Source organism: Egretta garzetta, unplaced genomic scaffold (genome assembly GCF_000687185.1).
Source record: "Egretta garzetta isolate BGI_Z169 unplaced genomic scaffold, ASM68718v1 scaffold40, whole genome shotgun sequence".
Lineage (NCBI taxonomy): Eukaryota > Metazoa > Chordata > Aves > Pelecaniformes > Ardeidae > Egretta > Egretta garzetta.
In genome coordinates, this window is record NW_009258484.1 from 3,707,539 (window position 1) to 3,716,997 (window position 9,459).

Sequence of the window (9,459 nt, forward strand, 5' to 3'; positions counted from 1 at the left end):
GAGGCCGACCGGGCGCCGCGGGCGGCAGGAGGCAGCACGGAGCTGCCGTTCCTCAGCGCCGGCGGAATCTCTCGACTGACCGGCAAGCCGCCCGAGAGCGCCTTACGCACGCGTCTGTTGGCTTAGCCAGACGTGTGGCGCGGGAGTCTCCTCAGAAAATAATTCGGGAAGTGTTAAGCACTCCCAGGAGGGAGTAGCAAGCACGCAGTCCCTTTTCGATGCAGTCCTGGAAGAGCTGTGCCGTGCAACCTGTGCAAGCCCCGGCCACATCCCCGAGGGCAGACTCGGTCTCTGTCACAAGAAATGTCACGTCCCACAGGGCACCGATGGCTGTAAGCAGGCTCGTTTTTACCAGATTTGCCACCTCCTGAAAGCGCAGGCAAAAGTAAGGATAAACGTGTGTTACCTACAGAAACTACGCTTAAGAAAGATTCAAACTATTTGCACAGAATAAATATTTCAGTTACAGTATGACATAGAGAGAAAGCCAGTGCCACAGAACTTCGAAGACCTGATCTTTTACACAGAATGTGTGTGTTGAAGACACCATTCGCATCTCACTGTTCAAGCGACAATGACAAACGTCCCAGTCAAAGAACATCCTACACAGCAGTATTCTTCTCACTGCTTTCTGTCTGCAAAAACATGTGTGAAAATAGCAGACTACAGTGACAAGAGCAGCTTTGTACCTTAGACATACACAAAATCTTCTCAACAGTGACAACGTCCTTCTGAGTCAGACCAATAGCCCATCTAGCCCCGCATTTGGTAACCGGCAGTGGCATAGTTTTCCCCGTACCTTACATTTCCAATGTGCTAGTCCCTGCAATTTCCCCAAATGCAGGGAACTTAAGTGCAAAATTTGAGGTAATAACATTCCTCTGTATAAAACAAGAACAATAGCAAGGGAGATACTATTTAGGGAGATCTGCTTACTTTCTGTTGTTCATCGTACACTCCCGGCATCTACAGTTGTGGTAACAGGGATACTACACGTCTGGTTTGCACACAGATGGTACATACCTGTCTATTCCCTTAAGAATCCATCTATGGACCTGTTGTCCACTAACTTGCCTAATCCCTTTTTGAACCTGCTTGACACAGTATATTCTATAGCCTACTCAGGCAGCAGATTATAGAAGCCCACTGCCCATTATGTCAAGAACCCTATTTCTGTATTCACCTTAAACAAGACCTTCTTGATTTCTAAAATTTGATCACATGCCCCTCAGCCTTGTCTTCTCACAATCAGAACCCCTTTTAGTTCCTACCTTGCCAGACTGCCCACCTCTCCCCTTGGATCATTTTAGTTATCTTTCTCGATACCTTCTTCAAATCTGTTGTGTCCTTGCAGAACAGAACTGCACGCTCTACTCAGGTTAGGAGTACATTGAGATTTCCCACAGAGCAGCAAACTGCCTTCTGTCTTGCTCTCAGTACTCTTCCTGATGATGCCTTGTATCTACGTTGTTTGGTGGGGCAAATCCCTCCACATGGTCATCACCAGAGTCCAATGAAGGGCCAGCACAAATAACAAAGAATTTGAATGGAAGCCAATTGTATTTTATTTGAATGCAAACTACAAGTTACATTTCAAACACACATGAGCTACCCAAAAGAAATCAAAAACCACTTAACTGAATCCTAAAGTAGCTTTTGTTTCCTCTTACAAATGGTTTGGGCAAAATCGAGGCAGAACAGAAAAGTAAAAATTGAAAAAGAAAGAAATAGAAGAGTGCATTTTTCCCATGCTTATCTAAATTCCCTTTCTTAGTGTAGCAGGTTTGTGAAAAGAATACTTTTGTTTCCAGAGTAAGTATAAGCACCTTTCACTTCTGTTTGTTTCTCTTGCATCTCTTGAACAATTGCATCAAAAATATTTTACTAGAAAAACAATTCAAATTAAATACGTGTCATTTATATACTGAGCCCTTCACACTGAAAGGGTTTTTGCCATGTAGGAGGCAGAGTTAGTGCCTATATACACCCTCAACTTGCAGGTATACTGATTTGTCTCTGAGAAAGAAAAAAATAGTTCATTTATTAGTGTTGGCTCTTCAACTAAATGGCTGACATGATTATGAACAAGAGTTAACTTTGCAACTAATTTTAGTATCTCATATGTCTCTCAAGTAATTTGCTAGGAAGCCACATGGAAACAGTGACTTAAGATGACTGGAATTTTTTAGACACTTACTGTCTCTGTGAGTGCTGTTTCCAGTACTGCCTCCTTGTAAACAAAAATCAAACAGCTGAATAAGTGATGCTCAGAAGCTACTAGCTTTATTACATGTGCAATTTTAATTCTAAAGTTTAATAAGTACCTCTGTAATCTTAGTGCTAGCAAGTCCTACTCTACCAAAAATACCTATCTGTGTCTGTCTTGTGGTTGTTTTCTAATAAAAAGAGTCATTAAGTACTACATGATATTTCAGAAAAAAAAAACCAAACCCCAAACCCAAAGAACCACCCCCAAGTACCCCCACCACAACTAGAAATGATATTACGTGACTTTTCAGGGTGAGGACTGCAGGAAGCATTTCACTCCACCTACTCATCTGCTTTCTTCATGTAATAGTTAACAGCTACCGTGGGACACTAGTAAGATTAAATGACCTACTAAAGTAAGTCTTTCTATTAAAATAAAAACTATTACCCCCGCCCAAAACATGCCATTTAAAGTCAGCTGTAGAAATGTCTTTCTCTCTGACCTCTCTTCTTCAGATAGGATCCTAAAGAGGTCGGTGCCTTTGGAGAATAATAATATGTTTCATGTTACAGTAGCCACAGGAGAGAAAAACATCATTTAGTTTGTTAATGTCCTGAAAGAGAATCTGTCTCTCTTCTGCAGTCAGGAAGTGATGGTGCTTTATTTCACTACCAACCAGTGCATTTTTTATGCTTTAGCTAAACAAATCTAACCATCTCGCAGTCTGATAGGAGTAAGTTAGAGACCATTAACACAGAAAGCTTTAAGGCTTCTAGTACCAGTTTGTTGTTGGTTTTGGTAGGGTTTTTTTGTTGTTTTTTGGGTTTCTTGGGTTTTTTGGGGTTTTTTTACTAGTGTGCCTTAACAGCTGCTTTGTTGCAAAATGCCACCGAATCTCCTTGCTGACCACTGACCACTCCAGCTATTTGCACATCATATGCCTGTAATTTAACACTAGTATAAACTATGGCAGCCAGCATCTAAAAAGTCACAGTAGTCAGGAAAAAAAATTGTTCTTCCCTTAGTGCCTTCCTGACAGGTACGACGTTAGAGAATTAGTATTTTGGGAGTCTGTTCCAGCAATCTTTCTTTCCCTGGTGATTAGCTCAGTTTGTCAGTGAATTAAATTAGTTTCTCCTCTGAGTTACCTTTAATTGATTTAAATGCTTTCCATCCTTAATTGAGACGCAGGATAGGAGGTGGGAGAGAGTACACAGCCTAAATATTCTTAAGCAATGCTGTTAGTATAACAAAATGGGAAAAATATCCAAGAATTTTTTACTGTAAGTTGTATCCAAAAGGTGAGCATCTCAGTTGTTAAACTTCAAGTATTCAAATAAAAGTAACTTCAGGTAACAGCTGCATAGTTAAAAGGAACAAGTATTCTACAAAACAGTGGGGATGTTAACATTGCCATAACATTGCACTAAACTTCTGTAGTATTTCATCATCTCTTTTCTGCTCACTTAAGCAGTGATTAATGTATTAAGCGTTAAATACTTAAACATATTCTGCTGTGTAAAATGCTGGGTATTTTTCAGTTGCTCTAGACAATGTTCTTTTTCTTCTACTCACACTTTTTTCCTTTTACTATTCCACTGTCTAAAGCTACTTATTTTAATGTCCCATTGAATTTAAGTCTCCTGAAGGCATTATATTCAGTCTGCTCTATTTTGATGTAAATTTGAGCTGCTATTTAGATATTCTTGCAGAGTAAGCAGTGCCTGGACCTTCACCTTGAGTGTCTCTTCCCAGAAATTCCCCACGCTCTACTTTGAAACACATAAATTGTTCAGAATTGTGTTTTCTCAGCCTGCTTTTCCCTAATATTTCACAACCTGTAAGCTCAGCTTTGCTGTAGGCCAGCAGTTGCTATAATTTCTAAAGCACTCTGCCTTAAAACAAAGGTTAAATCTCACAGTTCTTTCAGTTTTGTTTTGCTATAGTGCTCGAGACCTAACTCACAGAACAGGTGCTTTACTGTCAGTATATATATAACTCTACATATCATGCAGACTTCAGCCCAAAAAACATTAAATCAAAGATTTCAAGAACCTCCAAAATAAACTAATGAGGTGTTCCTTTTATTTTCTCCCCACTATTTTTGTCTTCAAAATGGTTCATCCTATACTGGAAGGGAATCAAATAACAATATTTAAATTAAAAACTATTTATATCATAATCAGAAGAAATACTGGTCTCTCCATGGCTTAAATATTGCTTCCTAGAATCTGTTATGTATATCAGCAAATACTCCTACCTCCTATAACCAGCAGGGCAGTAGGGATATTTTTTGGTAAAAAGGACTTTATCAAAACCATAGTACAGAATTCCTAAGTTAATTCTCAAGTTTAAATTTGAAATTTAAAAAAAAAACCTTTGTGGAAATTAATACACCAACAACTGTTACCGAATTTTTATAATTGAAACTTTGATCTGACATTTACATATCAGTATACCTCATTGCCATATAAATATTTCAGAAAACCATTTGGCAAACAACATTCCTAGTTGATTGAATAAACCAGTTCTTTTAATGTTCACCAGAATTTCTCTCTAGATGTAGCTTGATTTATATTCAAAGATTTATGTAAGAGTATTTCCTAAATCACCTTGAAGCCTCACTTTTTCTAACAAGATTTAGCGAAGTACAAAGTGGCAAGACAAACTAAAGCCCAAGGTGATTAGAAAGAGGCATAATTAAATATAAGTACGTAACTAGTCCTCCTGAACTCAAATGCATGTCTTATTAAAGTGTTATTAGAAGAACAACAGTGTTATGAGAAGAAGAAAGAGTACTCTGCTAGTCAAGTCTGATAACAAGATCAAGGCACAAGATCTAAATGATTGAGCTATCATTCCATATTAACCCTTAATTGCAAAAGCCAATCTCAAGTGGTGCCCGCTGGCTATTTACCTTGATTATTTTTCTGTGCTATTGCACATGGAGTCTCATCGTTCTGTCTATCTTAAATTTACCTAATCTTTTCCATTAAAAAGGCAGAATACAAGCTTTTGTTGTTCTGCCAACATTTAATTTTTTGGGTAAATATTTTTCATGCCAGCTACCTCCTTCATGCTGGGTTATTTTGGGAAGTTTTATCTGAAATGTTTCTAGAAGCAAATTTAAGTGAAATATTTCCTTACAGAAAAGAATAGCATAATGTTTTTATTAAAAATACCCAGTGCTTCCCCTTTTATGAAATAGGAACTGGCAATTTGAGAAATCTGAAGAATATTCCTCTTCCTGCTGCCATTACAGTGTACACAAACAGCATATCTCTGCAGAGAATGGATGTATTCTCCGTAGTTTTCCCTCAGCAAGCAGATGCCACTGTGATGCTGTGTTCCAGACTTGCAGAAGATAAAGGTAACCCATCAGTCTTTTGCAGGAAAGAAGAAAGTGATAAAAACCAGAAGGAAAAAACTAGCCTGAATCAAATGGAAAGGGAGGGGAGGGAAAAAAAAAACAGCATTCATAGTAAGAAGTGATACAAGACTATGGAATGTAAAGGAGTAATGGCAACCAGGCAAGAAGCAAGATCATACTGGGAAGGAAAAGTAGAGGAAAGGAAGAAACCAGCAATCACAGTAGGTGGAAACAAACATGAGTGTAACAACAATTGCACAGAGGTGCTGGGTAGAGCAATATGGCGGGTAGGGTCATGTTAGTTGGTAACCATTGGGGTGAGGCGATACAGTTAAACTGATTCAACGTCTGAATGCTGCTGAAAGGAGGGGTACCAGCCCCTGCGCCCTCCCCAGCTACTTGTTCCCACTGCTTCCCTGGCACTGGCCGGACTCTGCCCATCAGCCATGTGGGAGCACTGTCTTTCTCTGGGGTCAAACATGAAGAAAAGCTACTAGGAGGAGGCAGGACAGCACCTAGGCAGCCCCACGTACAGGAAGGGAGCAGCAGGAGCACCTTTTCTGACTAATTTAGTTTTAGTGTGGTTTACTCTAAATTTGAAATTGCACCTTAAGGCATGCTTTTCTACAGAACCTGAAATTGGACCCATGCAACTGCTTACTTTAGTACAAGCACCAGTGATCTCTGCCATGGATCCAAAGCATCAGCTGTATCAGTAAACCATGTAGGAATCAGAATGATCCTCCAAAGTGGACAGTTGCCATCTTCCCTTTTTAATTAAGGAAATCAAATACAAAAACTCTTCTGAGAAAATGCTCCATTTGCAAGTTCAAACATTCAAGCTACACAATGTCAAAACTAATTTTTTCATAGAACTTTATTCACTTCCCTTACGCATACAAATTGTGATGCTATCTGTAATGTTCAAATCAACTGCAACTTACAAGACCCTTGGAAAACTGAATCAAAACCTGATTATATAGAGTGGAAAATTTTCCTTTTAACTCTTCTCTTAGATCCTTTAGAGCTAACATTTCATCAGCTAATATGAAGGGGATGGCATAAGGAAGAGAAGAATACGTAATTTTTCATGATTTGTTACCCATGCAATAACACTACTACACTCTTATATTTTTACTTCTATGAGAAGTTTCCACCAAAATCATAGATCAGTTTTATATGTTACAGGAAGCATGATTTGGGTGACATACAGAGGTACATGGTAGAGTTCTAAGGAAATTTATAAACATGAAAAAAATGAAGTTATAAAATCCAGACTCCTCTGCAAACAAAGAAAAAACATGATCTGTTAATGCTGGTTTGTAAATATTTTCACCATTACAGTGTTTGGCCCCTTGGATACTACTTTTACCTACCCTATCAGCTTCTCCTGCCGATGTTTCTGATGGAACTTCTTTTATCATCTTGTGCAGCCTGAAGATTCTAGGGGAATTGTCTGTGGCTTTGTCTCAAATAAGTACAACGTCTTCCCGTATGGGATCTGTAGCAGCTGGAGTAGTATCGTCAGGGAAAGCCTATTTTATTACCCTCAATGAGGTTGAAAAAATGACATTAGGGTATTGTCAGTTGTAACATGTGGCTTATTTAATTAGGTACACAAGTACCAGGAGAATTCCCCAAATGAAATACATCCGATATAATTACTAGATATACAACATGAAGCGCTTGAGAGCTTTGATCTCCAGATACTACCTTCAGAAAGTCCACGTGCAGTACACTCTTACTCTCTCTACATGGTTAACTTGGGTGTTTCATGATTTAGCTTGTGTAGGGAAGCCAATAATTATTATTTCAGATGGAAAATAGTTTTTTCCTTAGGATTAGATGATCGGTAGTATTACTAGTAGAAAAGAATTCTCAAAGAAGTCAAGAATCTTGGTTGCAAAATACTTGTAACATTAAGGACTAGCCTTATTACCTTTAGACATTCTCAGAAAAAAGGATAGAAGAGTAAAGCAGTGTAGCCCTTTGTCTTTCCAAAAATACTTGTTTTAGAAATATTCCACCAACCTGCAATAATATTCTCCTTTATATATCTTGTGTCTCTACGTTTTTCTTGGTAGCAAAGGTCAGTTCTTTATGACATTTCATATTTTCCTTCCTGAAAGAACTCCTTACAGCAGAAATTACCTGTTTCTTCAGAGTTTTTCTTTGCTTCAAAATAGCTCTAAAATTTGTCTCTGACTGTGGATTCCAAAATATGGTACAAAACTCAGGCCCTAAAGCCACAGCAAGGCCATGTCTAAACACAGGTCTTCTCCTGTCTTCCAAGAGAATTCACACATTGTTTTTCCAGTCTGGAATGGAGCGACAAGATTATGCCACCCTCACTCCCGAGGAGAAGCTGCACACAGATTTCCCAGGTTTGGTTGTGATGCAGGCAACGTCTACATAACTCATGCAGTGCCGTTAAGTGCAAATCAATACGGAAAAGTATTTGATGCTAAGATTATGGCATTCGTACAATAGACATTTTGGTAGCTTTTAAATTGGAAGAGCACTAATCTTAACAAAGCATGGTAAATGGAAAGAATGAGGAGATTAACTTCAAAAGCTCACTTCTGATCTAAATGAAAATGCTACTGAAGAGATATCCATACCTTCTAACAAAACAAGGCTATCACCTGGCACAGGGAAGGAGACTATGTTTTGGTTGCAGGGGTAACTGGAAGGAATGCCTGGCATGGACTTTAACAATCAATTTTCTTTTTACCATTTATAGCAAATAAATGAATTTCAGAGATTTTGTAAATCATATAAACTCTAGTACCTGTTGCAGGTATTTAGAATGGGCACATCACTTACAGGAGCTGTTGTGTGTACTAATGAAAATTGGGGAATTACTGTTACAAGACTGTTTCGTAGGACAAATGTGGTTTGTTTTGCATAATACCACAAGATCACAAGGTGAAAAAAAAAATAATGTAGTCACATCATGGAAAAAAGATACTCTATTTATACTGCAGGGAAAGCTGCAAGTCCATGTAAGTATAATACATGTCTAAGAAACTTGGGCAGCTCTTACATAGGGGACAATCCTCATCAGAACTTCATAAACCTGCTAAAGTCTTTCTTCGTTGTTCTTACGCAAAAATCAGAATACCACTTAAAGCAAAAGAATGTCTTGATCCTCAAAATTCTACAGAAGAAAGTATTTTATCCTTAACATAACAGTCAGAGAAGTTAATCTACTACACGGTTACACGTAACCCATTATAACCCATCTGCCTTAGGGTTACAGCCAAAAAAAATACAATTCATTCAAATTAATGTGGACAGACCTGATGTTTGGGCAAAATATGCCTCCGAAGTTTATTTCATTATTATTTATTTCACTGTTTAAAAAAAAAAAAAACCCAACCATCAGTTTTAGGAAGGTAGACCATACCACAGAAAGCAGAGTGAAAATGAGGCGTGGGTACAGCAGAGGGGGAGAGCAGGAGAGCGGAGAAGCAAAAGAGAGGCAAGACAAACACGGCTGAACCTTCTGCCCTGTGTTTTCAGTAGCCAAGACTTTTCCTTCCACTAGGAAGAATAAAACACCAGGTGTTTCAATACCGAGCTGCAGAAACACGCTTGCCGGTTTTACTGCAGTACAGCCAGCAGCCCCCGAAGCCGGGGAACCACGGAGCCGGCCTCTGCCCTCACAAACGCAACACCTCCCCACACGCTGAGAGGACAACCCCCAAACGAGTTAAAACCAGCCTAAAACACGCTCCCCCGGGTTGGCTTAGATCATTTCCCTCCGGGGAGGACAAAATGAAGGGGGGGGGTGGGGGGTGGAAGGCCGCCCCCTTCCCCCAGGGCGGGCGGCCACCGGCCCCGCACGCCCGCGCACGGCCTATGCGTAACGCCGGCC